General features: G+C 41.5%; 1 protein-coding gene and 1 pseudogene across 1 annotated transcript in view; both read left to right on the top strand.

The window, feature by feature from the left end:
* The window catches only part of BCL2 (BCL2 apoptosis regulator), a 197077-nt gene that overhangs the window by 113255 nt on the left and 61421 nt on the right, over positions 1-22401 (top strand). The window lies entirely within an intron of this gene.
* Positions 14319-14399, top strand: LOC115931501 (uncharacterized; annotated as a pseudogene).

Here is a 22401-nt window from a genome sequence, read left to right as displayed (position 1 = left end):
GTCCAGCAGTCAGAGCAGTGGCACGTGGAGGTCAGGTGATCTCTGGAGTTTTCACTCCATGTTTGTGTCCATCCCCATAGCACTTTGTTCAGGACAACGTGGCAGGGCCCACACTGCTGCAGTGGATTCCTGGAGGCTTGTACCTCCCAACCCCCAACCCAGAGCTGCCTACAGCCACAGTATTATTCAGTCCAAAGCACCTCTGTGACAATTATATTCCCTGGCTCTAAACTTCCACTGGTGCCCAGTTGTTAGGAACAATGCAGCTTTCCTTAGCCCAATAGTTAAAACCCTTCACAAATTCTCCTTCCCCTTTATTTCCAGTTTTCCTGGCTATAAATCCTCAACCCAATACACTGTACCCCACTCCCCCCAGCCCCCAGATACACCATCCCCCAACACGAAACACTTACCCTCTTCTCAGCTTTGCCTTTATCCACGCTGTTCCCTCTGCCTGGTATTTCCTTTTGGCTCCTTTCTCTGGATTTGTGTGGTGCCTGTATTAGCACAAATATACCATGTCCCCTTGTAAAATGTCTTTTCTTCACTTCAGCTGGTAACAGCCAGGGAAATGAGCAAAAAAGTGTGGATAGATTAATTCACCAGCATCAGGGAGCCGGGTGGGCGGGGGTGGGGGGTACAGTGTGGCGCAGGGCATGTCTTTCTGTGGGTGGGTCGTTAACAATTTTCATAAACAAAAGATTGCCTTGTTTATACCTGTTCATCAGAGTCAGCATTTCTTAAATCTGTTTAAGGTGAAAGTGAGTGCTTTGTGTTTTAAAAATCATATGGGAACCACAGAAATAGGAAATGTTCACTTTGTTTAATGTGGAAGTATATTCCATAACAGGTGGCCTCTCAACTTGCACAAATAAAACAAAATTGGTTGGCTAAAATCTATCAGAGAAGAAGAGGAAGTAATCGCCAGGTGGTAGGACCAGGAGCAGATGGGGACTATTTACTTAGATCCTCAATTCTTCTTGTTAAGTGTCCCTCTAATTAAGTACCTTTCCTTAGATGTTAAACTTTCATATTTTTAAATAGTATTTTTTTTAGAAAAGTGTATTCCCATGCCAGTTTCTCCTTCTTCCAAAGTCAGGGGTAGAATAACCATATAGCATTAATAGAGTCTGTGTAAGCTTAAATAGTCCAACTTTCCTTTCAGGCTTTTTATTTGAAGTTTCCAAATTACACAGCTAAAATAAAAACAGCACAGAATTTAAATTGAGACCATTATATATCCCAGGGACTTCCCCCACCCCCATATTAAGTAAGGCAGTGTCAGCCCTGGTGGTCCCTGCGGACTCAGTGCACTGGAGGCAGAAGTTCCAGGTGGACTGACTCCTGCCCCCACCCAGCCCTCTGGTGCTCCCAAGCAGTCTGGAACAATCAGACTCTGGTGCTCCCAGGCAGTCTGGAACAATCAGAGTTGCCCTTGGTCTTCCAGAAATACTGTAATTCCCTGTGCAATGTTAGCTCTTGACCATCTTTGAATTCTTTTTCTTAGACTTACAAGACTCTGTCGCTGGTTTCCCTCTCACTCTTCTGACGACTACATTTCAACTTCCTTCAACAAACACTTATGAAGCATTTATATAGCACTTACTGAGGGCCACAGCCAGGTGCAGTTTTGTGGATCTGCACACAAATGAATTAGATGAGCCGGTGCCCATCGGCCCTGGGGCTCACAGACCAAGGCTCGCTCTGCCGGCATCCTGGGCTCCCTCTTGCCGCCTGCACCTGGAACGCTTGGCGGTCTCCGTGCCTCTTCTCCAGTTCTCTCCTCCGCTGTGCTCCTTTGGAAAGGCTTTTCTGTCATGGCTTCAATCATAAAACTGTATTCCTAGTCCTATTTCCTCATCTGAGGTGAAGCATGAAGTCTCCTCTTGTTTACCCCGAATTCAGCCAGCTCACCACGAGCCCTCTCTGCATCTGTCCACCTCTGTCAGCAGCTGTACAAGCTTCCCTTCTCCCCAGACCCCCACATCTGGAAACCGTCTTTAAGTCGTCCTCCCCTTTTTACTGTGTGTCCAGGAATCCACTTTTGGGCTTCCTCTGACCGGCCTCTTCCTTCCTTCTTTTCCTCCTCCCTGCCCCACTGCCTCCACCTACTCTAGTCCCAAGGCCGTGCCCCTGCCCCAGCCCTCCCACTGTGCTCTTCCCACCCACACCAGAGTCCCCTTCTTTAAATCCTGTCCGATCAGTGTCACTCTCATTAAGTGACAGAGATGATGTCTCCACCTTTTATATCTCCAACAGCATCTAACCCAACACCTGGCACTTACTAGAGGCATCAACGATGCTTGTTGTTCTGTGTGGCGAAGGCACACCTGGATTCTGGATGGTCAGTCTCAGCTCTCCATCTTTGCTGCCTCTCAGGGGCTCCAAATGTGGAGCGTCTCCCACTGCCCTTAATTAGGGAAATTCAGCCTCGCAGAAGACAGTGAAACTGATGAAAGCATTGGGAAATGGAACCTAGGAAAGTTAAAGAATTGGCATCATTTGATGTGAGAAAGAGAAGCGAAGATGATGAGAGATCCTAGGGAGAAGGCTACATGCCCTGTCTTTCTTGAGACAAGCATGTGCATTTCCTTTGCTTCCACTCTTACTTATGTGTATCCTTGGAGGGACCTTTAATTATCTAACGCTTGGGTATTGGCCATGGTGCTTATCGTCTGCGTGTGAATCTGGACATGGTCCCCAAGCTGTGTGGTGCTGTTTGTTGGTGCGGTCCAGGATGCACAGGGCTGAGATGGTGCTGCATGCACACTTACCGAGCACATCCCTCTGGGAGAGGTGTGGACACCACCGTGAAGGGGGCCCAGACCTCCTCCTTAAATGCCTGCACTTTCACAGGGATCAGACATGGAGACAAGAACTCTCAGAAGAGGGAGAGGCCTGAGGCACAGCAGGAAGGTACAAGTTCAAAGGAAGTGAAGATTTCCAGTGAGAGCTATCAGACTCTTGAAATGGGCTACAGGGAAAGCCTGTGGTCTCCTCTTTCTTAGAAATGCTAAACTCATAACAGAAAACCTCTCCACCGTGGCTTGAGTGTCAAATTCTCTGGAGGCCTGGGGATGGGGCCGGGAGTTTTCTGCCTCTATATCCCCATGGTCCACTTATTCGGGTGGCTTAGTTTGCTTTGCAAGCAGGGGGTGGGAGCGGGGCTGCTTATTCCAACCACAGTAGTCAAATGTGTTACTTATGAGAAATAATAAAAGATCCTTCTTCTTTTCTTTTTCTAGACCCCCCTCTAGTCAAATGTTGTTTTTTTAAATAGAGGAGGTTGTTTTGCATTTTTCTTTTCGTAGTGTTCAAATTTAGCTTTTGTATATACTCCCCCCAGTAGTTCAGAGTACATTCATGAGCCCAGATCATGAGGAATGCTCACCATTTTCCTGAAAGATGGTGTGTGGAGGATGTGTACAGATAGAAGCTAGGCTGTTGAAGATTTTATTGAACTCATCAGCATTAACAACAGACACTGTTAGTGAGGTCCGAATGCTTTTGTTTATTTTTTTGACTCAACGAACAGTTATTGAGCAAGGCTTTCTTCTGTGCCCGGCAAGATGCTTGCCACTTGCTGAAGAGACAAAGATGCATGAGATACGGTCCCTGCTTTTAAAGCACTTACAATCTAGCAGGGAAGATAACCAGGTGTACAAATAATCATATGTGTTACAAAGAAACGATTATTCCGGTTCAGAGGAAGGCTGTTGTTGATGAAGGATGGTTGCATAGCAGAATTATAATCGTCAGTTTGAAATTCAACTTTTTCAAGCTTTGTCATTTCTATCTTGTATTAGCCTTATTTTTCCCTTTTTCAAAATACTTATTTGCATAGGTATTAGTCACATGGTTCCTATACTGGAACAGTTTAGAAAGGTGTTTATTGGTAAGTCTCGCTAGCACCTCCATCCCCATCCACCCAATTCACTACTCGCTCTTCCATCAGAATAAGGAACCATTGTCTATTAATTTCTTGAGTATATATCCAGCGCCCATCCATGCAAAATAACATATACACATGTTTTAAAATTTTCCCTTTCTTACATGAAAGGCAGCTTACTGTTTGCCCTGTTAATTTAACAGTATATCTTGAGATTTTACCATGTAAGATCTTATCATGGTACATCTTGAGATGTACCATGTCAGTACATAGAATGCATGCTTTTCCTTTCTTCCTAGGTAGTATCATACTTCCTAGTATTGCATCGTTTTGGAGATATCAGAGTGTGCCAGTTATCAATTAGCTGCATAACAGATTACTCCATAACAGTGGTTTAAAACAACAACCCTTTTATTAGTCATAATTCTATGGGTGAACTATTTGGGCTGAGATCTGCCAAGGGTTTTTTACTGCTGCTTTTGCCTGGATTTGTTCATATGGATGTGATTATTTGGGGCTAGATGGTCTAAGATGGCCTCACTAGCAGGTTATTGGGAGAGTCTGACCTCAGTTGGAATATGTGCCTTGAGTAAACCGCCCCAGCTGCTTCATATGGCGACTGGGTCCCACAAAAACAGAGAGAGGTTGGCCCCGCTTTGGAGGTTTTATTAAGCTTCTACTTGAATCCCATTGGTTAATGTTCCATTGGCAAAAGCAGGTCATGGGGCCAAGCCCAGAGTCAATGTGGAAGGAATTTCAGGATGAGAAATTCATTAGATGTCATTATGTAACTATTTACTACCCATGGAGTAATTAACCAGCCCCTGATGATGGACACCTGTTTATTTCCAGTCTTTTGGTATTGCAGATAATGTTCCAATAGATAATCTTGTATATTAGTCAGTTCATATGTGAGCAGGGTAAGTACCAGAAGTAGTACTGACCCTGTGCTGGATAGAGGGCAGATGCCTTCTCAATTATCTATCTATCCTATTTCTGTGGTGCTGTTTCTCTAGATATTTTAAGCTTGTGTTTTTCTGTCACTCGTGCAGGAGCTTTGAAAATGTGAAAAGACTTTAGATAGGAAATGCATATAAACTGAATTAATTAGAAACTCATTCCTAAAATAACAAAAAACATGAAAGCTAGAATAGAAATCAAATAATTTTGAGTAAAGTAATGTGTACATTATTTGAAGAAATACAAGTATGTCTGTTATAACAATACTTTACATTTCTGTTGTGTTTACAGCATAGAAACAGTTTGCTTTTAGTATCTCAATTCTCAGAACAATTCTATGAGTTGAAAGTATAATTGGCCCCATTATGTGTGTGTGTGTGTGTGTGCGTGCGTGTGTATATATATGAATGTATTTAAAGGCTTAGAGAAGTTACCTAACTTGCCCCAACTAACAAGTAATAGCCAGAATATATACCCAGCCCTGTGACAATAAACTTGACGTTGTCCCATTAATCGCATCTTACTAGTAGGGACTTGTATCTTGTATCTGGCTTAGCTTCTAAAGATATACATGTGCTCAACTTGCTAATTGCTTTGCTAGTACAATCACAATCATATATGATATCATCTCAGGAGGCTCTTTTTAAAAATATATAAGTAGTTAATTTCTAATTTCTGAATAGGTGGGGAACCTCCCTGAAGTTTTCTCTTGTTTTACACATGTCATCGGCATCCAGGTTGAGAGCTCCATCTCCTGATCATAGCCTCTAGTAAATCTTGACGGAGGAATTCTCTTTAAGCCCAGGGTCTTGCTTTCAGACTTCAGAAAAGAGGAGTTTTTTTAAATAAAACCTTGTCTGGCCCTCCCGCAGTGGACGCAGAAGGTAGACTGTTTTCTTTCTTTTAATTCACACTCAGACGTTTTCGTAAGGGGCTTGGTCCTGGCAAAGTGGGCCTCACATACAAACCACCCACTTTCCTGAAGCGTGATTGATTAGCAAAGCTGTTCTGCTCAAGGGCAGCCTGTTTTCCCCAGCCTGGATGCTGACAGGTCCGACATGCCCAGATTTTCAAGCAGGTCGCCAGTCCCCAGGCTGCAGGCTGTGGGCCAGGACGCTTGTTCTTGAGGGAGAAGAGAGGAGAAGGAATCCACTTCGGGGGCAAGAATTAAGCTATATTATAGAATTCCCAAGACACAGCAGGGCAGGCCAACATAGTCCTTGTTTAGAGAGCCCCTGATGGTGTTGGGTGCCAAGAAAACCATGGCTGCACAAGACACACAGAGTGAAGGTGAATATAAAGATGTTTATGCAAAGCCTGTGCATATGGTACTGATCCCCATTTGTCTAAGAACCTCTAAACATCAAAGAGAGTTAAAGAAAGATAGAAATTTGATGCCTAATCAAAGTAGCCTATGATGGAAGTTTGGAAATACAGCCAAGCAATAACACTGTAAACAGAACGAGGTACAGATCGTGTCTTTGCATGTTTGTCTCTGTGGCATCTAACAGCGTGTCTTTTACAAGTAGAATCTGCATAAATATATAGTCACAAAATGTTAGAGCTGAAAATTATCTTACAAACCGTCTTGTCCAGGCCTCACCATTTTAGGAATGAGTTAACAGAGGTACAGACAGGTTAGGTAAGTGGCCTCAGTTGTTCTGAGTCAGACCAGGTCTTCTAAATCTTAGTGAAGTAGTTGTCATAAAATTGTGCTGCCAGTATTCTAACAAATGTTATGTGAATGTAGGAATATTTTATTTTTTTTGAGACTGAGTCTTGCTCTGTCGACCAGGCTGGAGTGCAGTGGCCCGATCTCGTCTCACTGCAACCTCCGCCTCCCGAGTTCAAGTGATTCTCCTGCCTCAGGCACCCAAGTACCTGGAATTACAGGCGTGCACCACCATGCCTGGCTAATTTTTGTATTTTTAGTAGAGACAGGGTTTCACCATGTTCGCCAGGCTGGTCGCAAACTCCTGACCTCAAGTGATCCGCCTGCTTCGGCCTCTCCAGGTGCTGGGATTACAGGCATGAGCCACTGTGCCCAGCCAAAGGAATACATTTATTTCCTTTTTTTCATTGTAGAATTTATTATTATTATACTTTAATTTCTGGGGTACATGTGCAGAACGTGCAGGCTTCTTACATAGGTATACACGTGCCATGGTGGTTTGCTGCACTCATCACCCTGTCACATACATTAGGTATTTCTCCTAATGCTATCCCTCCCCTGGACCCCCACCCCCTAACAGGCCCCAGTGTGTAATGTTCCCCTCCCTATGTTCATGTTGTTCTCATTGTTCAACTCCTACTTACGAGTGAGAACATGTGGTGTTAGGTTTTCTGTTCTTGTGATAGTTTGCTGAGAATGATGGTTTCCAGTTTCATTCATGTTCCTGCAAAGGACATGAACTCATCCTTTTTTAGAGTTGCATAGTATTCCATGGTGTATATGTGCCACAGTTTCTTTATCCAGTCTATTATTGATGGACATTTGGGTTGGTTCCAAGTCGTCGCTATTGTGAATAGTGCCACAACAAACATACATGTGCATAAATCCTTCTACTATAAAGACACATTTATTTCCTTTTTAAAGAGATTTATTTAAGAGTCACTGATTCCGTAAAATCATGGAAAGTCATCTCCTTAATTTACTTATATATTAACCAAAGGAGATTCCCCCAAGGTACCTTCTATTAGGGGCGGTGGGAAAAGGGAGGGTTATAAGGATGAATTGACTAGCGTCTTTTGAAAGACTTTCAGGAATTTGGGTCTTAAGACATTTTGGCCATCTTACAGAAAGCCTTAAATGTCAGAATTGGGTGAAAAAAATTTAACTTTTCTCACAGTGATTTGTTATATGCTCAAGGTGCAGATAGCTTGGTAGGGACAATTCAGCCTGCGGTTAAGAGTGGTCTATGTGTACGTCAGTAAACTGGCTATCAGCGTAGCAGCAGGAGCAGAAATCATCAAGACCGTGGACCCCCCAGCCTGTCACTTGACTTCTGCTCCGTAATGCTGCCTGCACATTGCCCATTTGGTGCAGGGTATGCCTGGCTTGTTTCAAACATCCCCTGCCTGCTGGAGCTGAGGATGCAGTGGATTCATTAGCTCCATAGGAATGCACCCCCTCATTCAAAGCTCAATTTGGCCCAGGCGCAGTGGCTCATGCCTGTATCTCAGCACTTTGGAAGGCTGAGGTGGGAGGATCACTTGAGCCCAGGAGTTCAAGACCAGCCTAGGCAACCTAGCGAGACCCCATCTCTATAAAAATATTAAAAAATTAACCGGGCGTGTCCCAGCTATTTGGGAAACTGAGGTGGGAGAATCACTTTTTCCCAGGAGTTGATGAGTTTTCTCCCACCCGTGTTGAGCTATGTTGCACCATTGCACTCCAGCCTGAGTGATAGAGCAAGACCCTGGCTCTAAAAGAAAACAAAACAAAAAATAAAGCTTGATTTGTTTTCCCATCCCATGGCCCACTGCCAACTCTATCATTTTTGGCTCTTGACTGTCTTATACGCGGGAGTGTAGGGAGAAACTTTTGCCAGTCCCTTCAAAGATGGCTTTGACAATCTGTTGTCATGAATAAATTTGGACACCTGACAAAAGAGTGTCTAGAATCTTCCTTTCCTTTACAAAGTGTAAGGGGTCAGATGTATTGCCCCTTTTGGGATATAAATCAATTATTGTTCTGCCAGCCACTGGGAACATTTTAGAAGCCCATTTATTACTATCTGCAACGGTACCTCATATTTGGTTTCCTGTGTCATAAAGAAAAACCTGCAAATACCTAAAAGTAAGGATTCCAGTGAAATGTGGGTTCTGCTTCACTCTGTTTGGTGTGGGAGGCTGTGTAAGTCTAACTCTAAGAATACCGGTAGTGGTATCTATCTTCATTCTAAGAACTGAGGGAGGCGAGGTTTGTGCAGAATTAAATCACCCTGTCATATCTGTGAGGCTTCCTGCAGAACGAAGGCAAGTAAACCCAAACAAACAAAACAGGAACATGTTGGAAACAGTCAGAGGTATACGTCTGGAGCTAAGGTTACGAGCTGAGCCTTGAAAAGTTCATGAGAGACTGGCTTGCTTGAAAACATCCTTCGTGTGTGTGTGTGTGCGTGTGTGTGTGTGTGCATGTGTGCACGTTGTTTTGTTTGTTACGGTTTTGGTCTGTGCTACCGTATTTACCCCATGTGTGGTGGTTGGAAATGTCAGGGTTTCTTGAATGAAAAAGAAAATAAGAGATTATGCCACTCACAGCACAGAAGTGGGATGAGCCCCACTATGGTGTATACGTGTGCATCTGTGTGTTTATGTCTGTGTCATCTCCATGTGTTTCTGTGCCAATGTCTGTGTGTCTGTGCATATGTAGTGTGTCTGCGTGTCTGTACCTGTGTGTATGTCTGTGTACATGTGTCTGCGTGTATGTGTGTGTCTCTGTGTATGTGTCTGTGCATGTGTTGTATGTGTGTCTATGTTGTGTCTGTGTGTATCTGTGTGTGTGTTGTGTGGTATCTGTGTGTGTGTCTGGGTCTGTGCATGTGTCTGTGTGTTGTGTGTGTCTCTGTGTCTGTGTATGCGTGTGTCTCTGTGTGTGTTGTCTGTGTGCATTTGTCTGCGTGTGTCTCTGTGTATTTGTCTATGTTGTGTAGTGTTTGTATGTTTATGGCTGTGTGTTTTGTGTGTGTCTATGCATGTCTGTGTGTGTTGTGTGTGTCTCTGTGTCTGTGTGTCTTTGTGTGTGCATGTTGTGTAGTATATGTCTGTGTGTGTCTCTGTGTCTGTGCACGTGTCTGTGTGTGTTGTGTGTGTGCATTTGTCTGTGTGTTTCTGTGTGCATGTGTTGTGTAGTTTGTGTGTTGTGTGTGTCTGTGTGTTGTGCATGTCTGTGTACGTGTCTGTGTGATGTGTGTGGTGTGTGTGTCTGCGTCTCTGTGCCTGTGCATGGGTCTGTGTGTGTGTTGTATGTGTGCATTTGTCTGTGTGTCTCTATGTGTGCATGTGTTGTGTAGTGTGTGTGTCTTTTGTATGTCTGTGTCTGTATGTCAGTGTGTGTCTGTGTATGTCTGTGTGTGTGTCTCTGTGTCTGTGTGTCAGTGTGTGTCTGTGTGTGTCTCTGTGTCTGTGTGTCAGTGTGTGTCTGTGTGTGTCTCTGTGTCAGTGTGTGTGTCTCTGTGTCTGTGCGTGTCTGTGTATGTCTGTGTGTGTGTCTCTGTGTCTGTGTGTCTCTGTGTCTGTGTGTCACTGTGTGTCTGTGTGTGTGTCTCTGTGTCTGTGTGTGTCTGTGTATGTCTGTGTGTGTGTCTCCGTGTCTGTGTGTCTCTGTGTCTGTGTGTCACTGTGTGTCTGTGTCTCTGTGTCTGTGTGTGTGTCTCAGTGTCTGTGTGTCACTGTGTGTCTGTGTGTGTGTCTCTGTGTCTATGTGTGTCTGTGTATGTCTGTGTGTGTGTCTGTGTGTCTCTGTGTCAGTGTGTGTCTGTGTCTCTGTGTCAGTGTGTATCTCTGTGTCTGTGTGTCTCTGTGTCAGTGTGTGTCTGTGTGTGTCTCTGTGCCTGTGTGTGTCTATGTGTGTCTGTGTTTGTGTCTCTGTGTGTCAGTGTGTGTGTGTGTGTGTCTCTGTGTCTGTTGTGTGTCTTTGTGTCTGTGTGTGTCTGGGTATGTCTGTGTGTGTGTCTCTGTGTCTGTCAGTGTGTGTCTGTGTGTATGTCTCTGTGTCTATGTGTGTCTGTGTGTCAATGTGTGTCTGTGTCTATGTGTGTCTGTGTGTCAATGTGTGTCTGTGTGTGTCTGTGTGTGTCTCTGTGTCTGTGTGTGTGTCTCTGTGTCTGTGTGTGTCTCTGTGTCTATGTGTGTCTCTGTGTCAGTGTGTGTCTGTGTGTGTGTCTCTATGTCAGTGTGTGTCTGTGTGTGTTTGTGTGTGTCTGTGTGTGTGTCTCTGTGTGTGTGTGTGTATGTCTGTGTGTGTGTGTCTCTACATCTTTGCGTATACAGGGGCATAGCATAGTCATGCAAAACCGTCTTCCTTCAACTCATAGTTCTCTCCTTGCTTAACCGGAAGCCACTCTGCTTTGTTGTGAAAACAAATAAACTACTTTCTTACAAAAGAAAGACCAAATAACCTGAAAATCTCAAATAAAATCCACCTTATGATACAATATTAAGAAACAGAAATTTTCAATGGAGAAAATCCCACACCAGACTGAGGAAGACAGATCAGTTTAACTGGAGTTTCTGTTTGTTTTATATTTCTTTTCTACTCTCCACTCCCATTTGCCAACAAAACTATGCTCTCTCACAGGGGATGGGTTCACCCCTCAATATCTGACTAACATGCTTTTCATTTGAATTCAAAATATTTGGTGACGATTGGCAAAGAATGAGGATGGGAAATTGAATATTACATCATCTTATGAAAGCTTCCTCCTCCCTCACTTCCTTCTTCCTTTCTTCCTCCTTTCTCTCCCTTTTTCCCTCCCTCCTTTCCTCTCTCCCTTCCCTTTTCTGTTCCTGTTGTGACCGTTCCCCTGATTGAGCAGATGTGGACATGGGGGAGCCAACTGTAGGAGTGACTGGCGCCTCACAGATACCGTCCTCTGAGGTAGCTGTCACCAGAGGATTGTCACTGAAAATGCAAGAAGAGTTTGGCATTTGATTGCATTCTGCACAATTCAAGCAGGACAAATTGCTGCAGAAGATGACACTAGAAATAGCCACCATGTAGTGGGTTCTCACCACATGACAGACACGGTGCTGCTATAAGCTTGTGACTTGCACTGTCTGAGCCCTGAACACCTCTAGCAGGTACGAGCATTTGCTCCATTTTCAGACCAGGAGACAGCAGCTCAAAGAAAGTGAACGATTTGTCAATGGTCACATAGCTAGGAAGTGGCAGGGGGGCTTAGCCGGGTTGGACTCTGAAGGTCATGCAGCATCCTTACACAGACCCAAGCCCTTCAAATCGATTTCCACCCATGTGTGTTTGGCAGCCACATGTCAACAAGCCATAACTTTCTTACCTATTTCGGGAAAACATTATTTTCTCTCACCTGTGTTTATTGTCATCCTATTTCTGTTGCAAGAAATCAAAACATGTGAAGAAGATAGATTTGAAGAAGACCTTTTTTTGGCTACTTCTGATGATGAGATGCAGTTAGGAAGATGGAGTTCAGATGCTAAAATATTGGAATTTCTGATTGATGCATATTCATGGTTAGAGGGAAAGTAAGTTGCACTGCGGAGTTAAGAAATCTGAGAAATACAGGAAATCCAAGCTGAGGAAAATTCATAACTATGATGTTTCCAGGTGCAGGAAACTTCAGGTCCTTCTGTGCCCAACCTTCCTGGAAAGCTTTTATTAAAAAAAGTTTTTAAATTTTTTATTTAGTTATTTTTAATTGACAAACAAAAATTGTATATAAAGGCTTTTGTATTTTATCCCGTATGATAAAGGGCCGCACGGTTCTTTCTTGATGCCTGAGTTAAGTGAGCATATTAACAGCACGCAGCGTTCAGCTCTCATTAATTTTCAATAGGCTCATTTGCCTTTGATCCTTTTATTTCAAAGCCAAAAAAAAAGACCATATATAGAGAGAAACGATTGCATTATAGCTCCTCCTTCAATATGAATCGCTCAATCTCTAATGGTTTCTTTCCATCGAGAAGAAGGTTTTAGTAACCAAGTGACTAAGTTACCTAGCTAAACTCCCCCCTCCTTCTTTATCAATACTTAATTAGTATTGATGCTTTTCTTGGCTAAATCTCATTTCAGAGGCTGCACAACTGAACTTTTTCCATAAATGAACCTTTTAAAATGTATATTTGAAATATCTTTAAGCCTAAGAAAATAGTTTTTAAACAACTTATGAATTGATTTCCTCTTATTCTGAAATATTTCTCAAGTGATTTTTCCTGAAAGATTCTTTGTGGTTCATTGAACACAAAAAACAAACCGTGTACCAGGTCTGGTAGAGGTTACAGGGATACAGGTAACTTGGCATTTGTTCCCAAGGAGCTTAGGTCTCCAAGAGGAAATAAGACACTTCGACAAATAGCCACAAGGTAAAATAGAGAATTGTCCAGTGCTGTAATTTAACGGCTGATTCCGCTGTACCTAAAAGCTGGTTAAATTATAGTTTTATTGAATGCTAACAAACTCTTATTCCCCTCCTGCATGGAATTTTAAAAACCTTTTATTTTCTCTGGGCTATAATTATGGTGACCACATTTTCCATAGCAAAAATTAAGACACGTCATCTGACAAAGGATTCTTGTGCCACTTCTAGGTGTGAGACCACCCATACTTAGATTTTTTTAAAAGCAGGCTTTTTTAGGCAGGCCCTATAAAAATAGAGGTTTGTTAAATAGGTGTGTCTTTAGACTTTTCATTAAAAGCCTACAATACAAACAGTATTTTATTTTGTATCTGAATCAACATGTTATATCCTAAAGCACTATTTTACAGCCTAAGGGTATGTGTTAGTCTATTCATAAAAACATACTGCTGCATAGAGCAATAATACCTGCCATTATCTAGGTGTAATAAAAAGGTCCCAAGTGGTCCTCTCCAGGTCTTTAATTTTCCTTTTGAAGATAAAGCTCCTTCTTTCACTTTCATGGTTCAAGATTTTTGAACCTTGCAAGTGATTGCTATTGAAGCGTGCCAGATGTGAGCAATTGTGAGCATAGTACTTTAAAAGAAGGTGAAGGAGTGACTTTTTCTTCCTTATTGTCTCCCCTACTACCATCTGTAGTTTCTACACATGTAACTTTTCCAAAACAGCAAGGCATGGGAAGGGATACCAGCCAGGGCCACCACAGTCCAGGCATGGGACTTCTGAAGTGAGGAGATAGAGATGAAAGCGGCCTGTATTGATAAATGACAGATGATGAAACCAAGGCCTGCTGGACCAAGATTCAATGACTTACCCAAAGCCACACAGCTTGTTGGTGGCAGAGTTAGCTCCCAATACCCAGCTTTGTGAGCAAGGGAGGTTTCCATCCCCACTATGATGTTTTCTTGGTGTTCTGGGGTCACTCTGGTCGATTTCCATCCACTGTGATGTTGGGTATGCCCCCTCCATGTGACTACATAATTCTAGAATCATAATTCTAAAATGATATATCACTGCACTATCATGGGAAAATAAGCTGGAAGAGCTGGAGAGGTGATGCCTGCCACCGATGGCTCTTCTATAGAGGTGACCTTGCAGGTTACCAGGACTTCCCCAGGCCGACTCTCAGATCCTGAAGCTGAGTCCAAGGCAAGCCTTATACGCCATGGTTCCTGCTCTCCTGGGTATCACTGACCTACTGCTGATCCAGGAACCCTTGGGATCAGACTTTTCCCATTAATGCTTTGTTTATGGTTAAAATATCACAGAGTTTAGTGGGACCACTGCTGTCTTTATTAGATGGTTTTTATACTTAATTATTTTGTAACATGGCTGCACTTGTAAGTTATCTGCTGATTTTTTTGTAGTTCATAAGCATAATGATGGGGTATTCATAGTCATATGTGAGATGTGCTAACCTCAATCTCTATGCTACAGTATAGAGTATACTATAATAATCACTATATTATTACAGCCTGGCCAACATGGTGAAATCCCGTCTCTACTAAAAATACAAAAATTAGCTGGGCGTGGTAGCGCACGCCTGTAATCCCAGCTACTAGGGAGACTGAGGCAGGAGAATTGCTTGAATCCTGTGGGGCAGAGGTTGCAGTGAGCCGAGATTGTGCCACCGCACTCCAGCCTGGACAATAGAGTGAGACTCCATCTCAAAAGAAAAAAAATTAAAAATGTATCTCTTCCATTAAAAACATATCCAATAATTCTGCTAAGATATTTGACTGACCTTCACATTCAGCCTCATTCCAGTGTAACTTCGCATTCATTCATTTCATTCAATGGCTATTTATTGAGCACCTACCATCTGGCAGACACTTGTCTGCTTCAGCATCAAACAAATAGACAAAAATTCCAGCCTGTTTGTGGTTTATATGGGATTGGATGGTGCTAATAACTGTATCGAAAAATAAAAACTATTAGCTTGCCAAAAGTTTGGATTACTGTGGGAGCAGAGAGCTAAAGGAAAAGGGAACTCATGTGTATTGAATATCAGTGACTATGTCATATGCTGTGTTGTGTGGTTTATCTCATTTAATCATCACAGCAGCCCTGTGAAAGATGAATATGATTATTTTTATTTTTTACAGATGAAGAACCAAGATTTAGGAATATAATATATCTTGCTTAAGGTCATACTAGTGAGGAAATAAATCTACATCAGTCTTTTCAATACCATGCTAGATGTGATGATATCATTTTAGAACCATATGTTTGATATATGGACCACCATACTGAAACCTCAGGGCATATTTTTGCCCATTAATAATGTATATCAAGGAATGTCATTTCACAGATGAATGGATACGGAAAATGTGGTGTGTGTGTGTGTGTGTGTGTGTGTATATATGTGTGTGTGTGTATATGTATGTATGTGTGTGTGTATATATATGTGTGTGTGTGTATATATACACACACACATACATATTATTCCACCTTAAGAATATTTTCATATGCAACTACATGGATGATTCTTGAGGACATCATGCTCAGTGAAATAAACCAGTCACAGAAGGACAAATACTGCATGATTCCACTTATATGAGTATCTACAGTAGCCAAATTCACAGAAGCCGAGAACACAGTGGTGGTTGCCAGGGACTAGAGGAAGAGAGAAATGGGGAGTTGCCCTTCAACAGGAATAAGGAATAAGCAAATCTCATGTTAAGAGTTCTTAGCACACACACTCACACACACGCACACACAAATGTCACTTTAATGGACTTGTTTAAAACATCATTTGAAATGTAGTTGTTAAGTTCATGTTCTCCTTATCATTTTTGTAGATTTATCCTCATTTCTGAATAGCGGTAATCACTATAGTACACTCTAGTTTCATAACAAGCATCTTCCATGGAATACCTTACCCCAGATTAGCAATTTGATGACCACAGTAACATGTGCTTCTCAGATAACACATGACCTTTCATTTGGCTGAGAACTTAGTGGTTGACTTTGCTAAAAATAGGTCTTTAATGGTTGAGTGTGACATTTCATCACGGGGTGTTATTTGGGAGTTTTTCTCTTCATACATGAAACAAGTATGGCTGTAGAATTGATTACCCTTGTTTCCTTGATGAAACGCATTCAGAATTTCAAAGATATTGAAAATATTTTTGGCCAAAATTAGTTACACAGAAGTATGGAATCTGTCAGTGCTTGGGGACAAAACCCTTCTGTGTATTGAAAACGCAGAAGTAGACAGGGAAGCATTTCTGGGGAGGAGTGAGAAGCTGTATTAAGTCTGGATGCTGGGGCAGGGGTGAAGGAGGAGGTCTTGATGATGTAGGTCCTGACCAGGTTGGAGCTGATGCAATGGCAAGTGCTGCGACCGTGGTATCCCCTGGTGATGTCATTCCAAGGAGCCAGCTGCCATCAGTGCTTTCCAGAGTCTGGTTCTTTGAGTGAGGGGCACCAAGGGATAGACGTGCACCTCAGGACACCTGCCATCTTGTTGGCCATCTCTCTAGCTTGGGGTCTTTGTGGAAAAGATGTATAGGCCATGCTTTTTAGCTTGTCTTATCACCCCAAATACTTCCCGTCATCCTAGAATAATATCCAGGCTCTCAATCTGATTTCCAAAATCTTACACTGCCTTCGCACTGATTCTCAAGCCTCAGCGCTCACCAACTGCACACTCCCCCATTGCCTGTGGGCCACTCGAACTGACTTCCTGATCCTCCAAACACATCAGGTTGCTCCCTCCTTGGGATCTTCCACTACTTGTGACTTCTGCCTACATTGTACTGCCCCTAACTTTCCCAGGGCTGGCTCCTTCTTGCCTTTCAAATCTCAGCTTAAACGTCACTTCCTTTGAGAGGCTCCCCTGGAACACCCAACCATTCCCTCTCCTATCACCCTACTTTAACTCTCTGAATATTTCTATACAGTCAATGCTGTGCTTGTTTATTCTTTCAGATCCATGAAAGCAGGGACCATGCCTGTCATAGTCCCAACAATGCTCCCAAGCCCTAGGTGAGCACCCTGCACACAGTAGTTCAATGAGTAGTTTGTCAAATGAAGGAAGGAGGCACTCAGGCTGTAGATGATTTAAATGTAACAAACGTATTTGTAGGTTATTTTTTAATAATGCAAAAGAAATGAAGACTAGGCCAATTTTCTTTTTTAATTTCATATTTCAGCCTCAACGCTTAGCTATTTCTGATTGGTCAGAGATTAATTAATCACATGCAACAGTCTGTCCTGAGGGGATTCAAATGCACTGCTTTTTCCAATGATTTGCAAATGCACCGGCCTAAAACCTACTCTCTGGCACAGATTTTAGAATCTCCACTTAACACGTCAGAAACCTTTAGGGCTTATCCTGAACTCCAAGGCTGGCTTAACTTCTTCAGTAAGCAGCTGCTTATGCATGGATGCCCACAATGAGTGATTTCACCAGAAACCCACCTCAGCTACTTAAAGTGTGATGTGTTTCATACACACAAAGTGTTTTTTCGTATGAGTAGGTTAGTGACACTATTGAATACAAATTAACTGTTTTTGAATATACTGGAATCTCAGAAAGTTTTTTCTGCCTCAGAAGTGGAATTCAGTTGAAGATGGGTCTGTCCTTAGAAGACCAAGTTATTATAGTTGCTAAAATAAAAATAAATAAAATAAAAACTTCAAAAAACAACAGATGCTGGCAAGGCTGTGGAGAAATAGGAATGCTTTTACACTGTTGGTGGGAATGTAAATTAGTTGAACCATTGTGGAAGATAGTATAGCGATTCCTCAAGGATCTAGAACCAGAAATACCATTTGAGCCATCAATCCCATTACTGGGTATATACCCAAAGGAATATAAATCATTCTGTTATAAAGATACATGCACATGTATGTTTATTGCAGTACTATTCACAATCGCAAAGACATAGAGCCAACCCAAATGCCCCTCAATGATAGACTGGATAAAGAAAATGTGGTACATGTACATCATGGAATACTATGCAGCCATAAAAAGAATAAGATCATGTCCTTTGCAGGGACATAGATGAAGCTGGAAGCCATCATCCTCAGCAAACTAACACAGGAACAGAAAACCAAACACTGCATGTTCTCACTTATAAGTGGGAGCTGAACAATGAGAACACATGGACACAGGGAGGGGAACAACACACTGGGGCCTGTTGAGGGTGGGCGAGGGGAGGGAGAGCATCAGGACAAATAGCTAATGCATGTGGGGCTTAATACCTAGGTGATGGTTGATAGGTGCAGCAAACCACCATGGCACACGTTTACCTATGTCACAAACCTGTACATCGTGCACATGTATCCCAGAACTTAAAGTAAAATTTTAAAAAATAAATAAATAAAGTAAAATAAGACTTTCACTTACTGGGGCAGGCCCATGGTTTCTAGGGTTGAGAACAATCTCCAGGGGCTTGACCCTCAGGAAGGGAGAATCCCTTCTTCCCTTGCAGGGAGCATGGGCTGGGTGGCAGTTGTGTCCCTGCCGTCTGAAAGTGAAAAGTGGACTTTAAATGTTGACTTATATCTCACAATACTATTGGTGTCCAGCTTCTGATACTTCATGGGACATTCCTTTGTACTTGGGATCTAACCTTATTAATTTAGAGAGAAGATGTAGATTAAGTTTCAAAAACCTGACCTTAGAAAAGATGTTTTAAATAAAGAATGGGCTATCATTTGTATTCGCAAATCACAAAGAATGTCCCGTGGCATGGAATCATTTTTTCAAGCTCTGCATTCCAATCCAATTTTTTATTTGCTCTCATCTCAGGGTGGTAATTGTTAATTTGGAGATTATTATTTAGGGTGGATTCAACAGTCTTACATGGGATTCTTTTTAGGGAGAATGATGGGAAATTACTCTTTTTCACATTTTTTTAACCTGGGAGAGGGGGCCTCTATTCTTTCGCTCAGTGTGACAGTGAGAGTGAAGTGAAGAAAAGATTTATGATGCCAAGATCAGGGCTGAGTAATATGGTAAATCCCAGTTTATCTTAAGTGCAGTAAACCCCCAGGCAGCTAGAAGAGTGACGTATTCTGGTTAGTTCAACATTCTATTTAATCTGGGAATACCCAATAGACCACTTTTCCACGACAGATTTTTATAGAATTCAAATACAACAAAATATACTTGACACAGCAACTATTCTGAACACATATTTATCTCTTCTGATGACTTAGAAGACACTTAAAGATCTCACCAAGCCTCAGAGTCACACGGAGAACATCAATTATCTCAGAAACGGCTGTTAATAGGGATTTCTGGCTGATAGTGGGATGGCCTGTTTTTGCTGATTGAAAGCAGCATTTCATTGGATGCGGTGGGTGGGGGGTGGGACACCAGTTCTTGTTTTCCCAGGTATAATTCGGCAATCTGGGGGGCTTCCTCAAAAATACGTAGAACCTAAAATAGATAATGTATGAAAAGCCCCCTAGTGCTGAGCCTAACGCAGAAAAGCATTCAGTACATACAAGATGACTTGACTCAGTTTATCTGTGATTGGTTTGGTTTACTTTTGCTTTTTTCTTTTAGGGGTTGGGGAGCTCTTCCTACATAGTTAAGGGCCCTTCAACTAGAGGAACTTGATATACCTAACCTAGGACAAGCAGGAACTTTTTGACCTCCAGCGTTGTTTATGGTTTCAGACTAAGCAACAACAGAAGATAACTACAAGGAACTATCATGAATTATGGCTAAATGCTGAATGGTGACCCTTTAAATCAGTTATTAGTATGGCTGGATTGTACCTTCTGCCCTGGGACAAGCCTAGACAGAGAGAGTTGGGAGAAGCAAGTGTAAAAAAGCCTAGGTTGTTTTTCTTTTTCTTTTTTATTTTTTATATGCTGTTAATGGGAGGGTAAATTCTTGTAAAGTTTTTGGAGAGCACTTTGACCTTAATTTTGAAAATGCTAAGTTTACATAGCCTTTGACTTGGTAATTTCACTTCTACAAGTTTTTTCTACCTATGTGTAAGGATGTCTATTACAGCATTATGTATTTTAATTTTGCAGCAAAAAAAAAAAAACTTGGGGAAAAAAAGAAATGTCTGTGTAGGGTACTGGCTAAATTGGTAAATTGATATGAAATAAAATGCTGCTATTAAGAAAGGTGATGAATATATATGAACTCACATTTTTAAATGTCTGAGATTTATTGTAGAGGGAAAAAGTGGAAGTCTGTATGGATAATATTATTTTATTGATGAGAAAAAAATTAGATACATATACAAATGCATGTATATTCATAGCATTTTCTGGAAGGATATATAATATACCGTTCAGCTAATATATAATTTAAGGATTATAAGTATTATAAATTGAAATTAATATTATTACAAATTAATACAAATTAAGATTTGTTGATGTATACATAGTATTATGGTAAAATGAGTATAATTAAATTATTCAAAAGTTTGCTTTCTTACATTTGTTAAATATTTTCCAGTTTATGTTCTAATTTGCTTATTCCAATTTATTTCTATCACCTATATAATTAAACTCCAATTCAGTTTAGGGTCATTCGTAATTTCCAAACTGATTATTTTACTCTTTCTTCAGTAGTGTTGAAGATAATGATGATGGCACTAGTCATCCCTTATTGAATCCCTATGATGTGCTAAACACTTGTACTTATATTTTCTCTAAACCTCCAAAATTGTGGAAGTTGATGAGGAAGCAGAGGCCCTGCCATCTTAAGGAACTTGCTAAAGCCATGCAGCCAGCAAGTAAGTTTCAGAGCTAGCACTGAAACTCAGGTCTAACGCCAAAGACTGTACTATTTCCATATGTCATTCTGCCTTAGATATAGAGCTGGTGAATTCATTTTTCAGGCAGTGTCTTTGTGGGTAAGACAGATAGCTGCTTAAAAAGAGATAGAAAACATGCTTTGGATTGTTATGGCTTGCTAGCATTTTCCACTCACCATTGTTATTAATTATTCTGTGTTTCCCATTTGTCTTAACTTTGATCGTATACTTACAAAGTTTATGGAAACTGCCCAAGTGCATTCGATTCTGCTGATATTTCCACGGTGTGAACGCCAGCCCTATGAGCAGGGGCCAAATGGAGCATGCCATCTGAAGACTGCTCCAGCTATCAGGGCTGGACCTGGTTCAAATGGGAATGCCATACCATTGTTTATTTTAATGAGATAAAGAGCGAAGAAAAATAAAAAAGCAAAATCTGCATTTGAAAACATTCAAGTAACGTAATCTGTATTAGTCGAACTAATTCTAAGCCTGGCCTGGTTTCGATTTTAGAGATTTCCACAGCTCCACGTGTACCCCCAGGGTGGCCATGCAGAGGTAACAACAACAATACTAGGAAGACCCTTCCAAGCCTCTGTCTCCATTTCTTGCTTTTCTGACACCCTTCACCTGTTCTTTATTCAGCTATTTACTGGGGCATGGTCTTTATCTGAAGTTTTTCCTGGTATTTTCAACCCATTAGGATAAGTGGGGTGGGTGTAGGGGGCTGTGCCCACAAAGCAGACATCCAACTTGGTTTTAGGAAAGGCTTTTTAGAGGAAATGATAGCTACACGGAGTCCTGAAAGAGAAATCATAGAGGTAGAGGTGCCCACTTATCTAGGTAGAGAGAACGGCATGTGCAGAAGGGAGAGATAAAAGGGCACACAGTACATCTGTACAGCTGTGAGTCCCCAAGCATCTGACCTCTCTTGAATGAGGATATTGACTACAGGTTACTTAGTTGACCTTGTTAAAGCCTTATCATATCAGGATTACCAGGGTACAAAAACATTCCTAAAATAAATGGCTCTGTTACTAAACACTCCCCTTATAACACCATTGTTGACACTGTGACTTTTAAAAATCTCTCATATCTGGTCATACCTGTCTCAGCTTCCTAAAGTCACACTGACAGATGACACACCAGGGCAAGATGAAAACTGTAGGGACTTGTGTAGAATGAAACGATAACTTCCTGTTCTTAAAAGGGACTGTTGATATAATATCCTTTTTGCAAAAACAGGGAAATGCTTAAGGTTGGAGTTTCTGTTTTCAATAATGAAGATGGATATTCACATGAAAAGAAGACAAAAGAAAACAGAATGCCCCAGCTGTGGGCTAAGCAGTTGGCTATTTTTATTTGTCAGGACAAAAACATCAAATGACAATTCTTTCTTCATTTCTCTTTATGAATCTAGTACTAAAGCATGCTACTAAATCTTAAGTTCTATTAACTACTGACAATGTATAAACTTGGGTTTACAGTTTATATACACCACAGTTAGGGATTTCCATATATCCTCCAGCTAGTCAAGAAAACCTTTGTTTGGAGTTCTTTACTGACTATTGCATCATCCAAATTTATTTTTTGCCTATGAAAACTGAAAAGGTGAAGACCAAATTTGGAAATTCACGTGTGCCAATGCAGATATCAACATGAACAAAAGAAAAATACATGTGTTGGACTTTGGAAAGTAAAA

This window comes from Gorilla gorilla, chromosome 17 (assembly GCF_029281585.2).
Source record: "Gorilla gorilla gorilla isolate KB3781 chromosome 17, NHGRI_mGorGor1-v2.1_pri, whole genome shotgun sequence".
Classification (NCBI taxonomy): Eukaryota; Metazoa; Chordata; class Mammalia; order Primates; family Hominidae; genus Gorilla; species Gorilla gorilla.
This window is presented reverse-complemented; position numbering and strand designations above follow the sequence as displayed.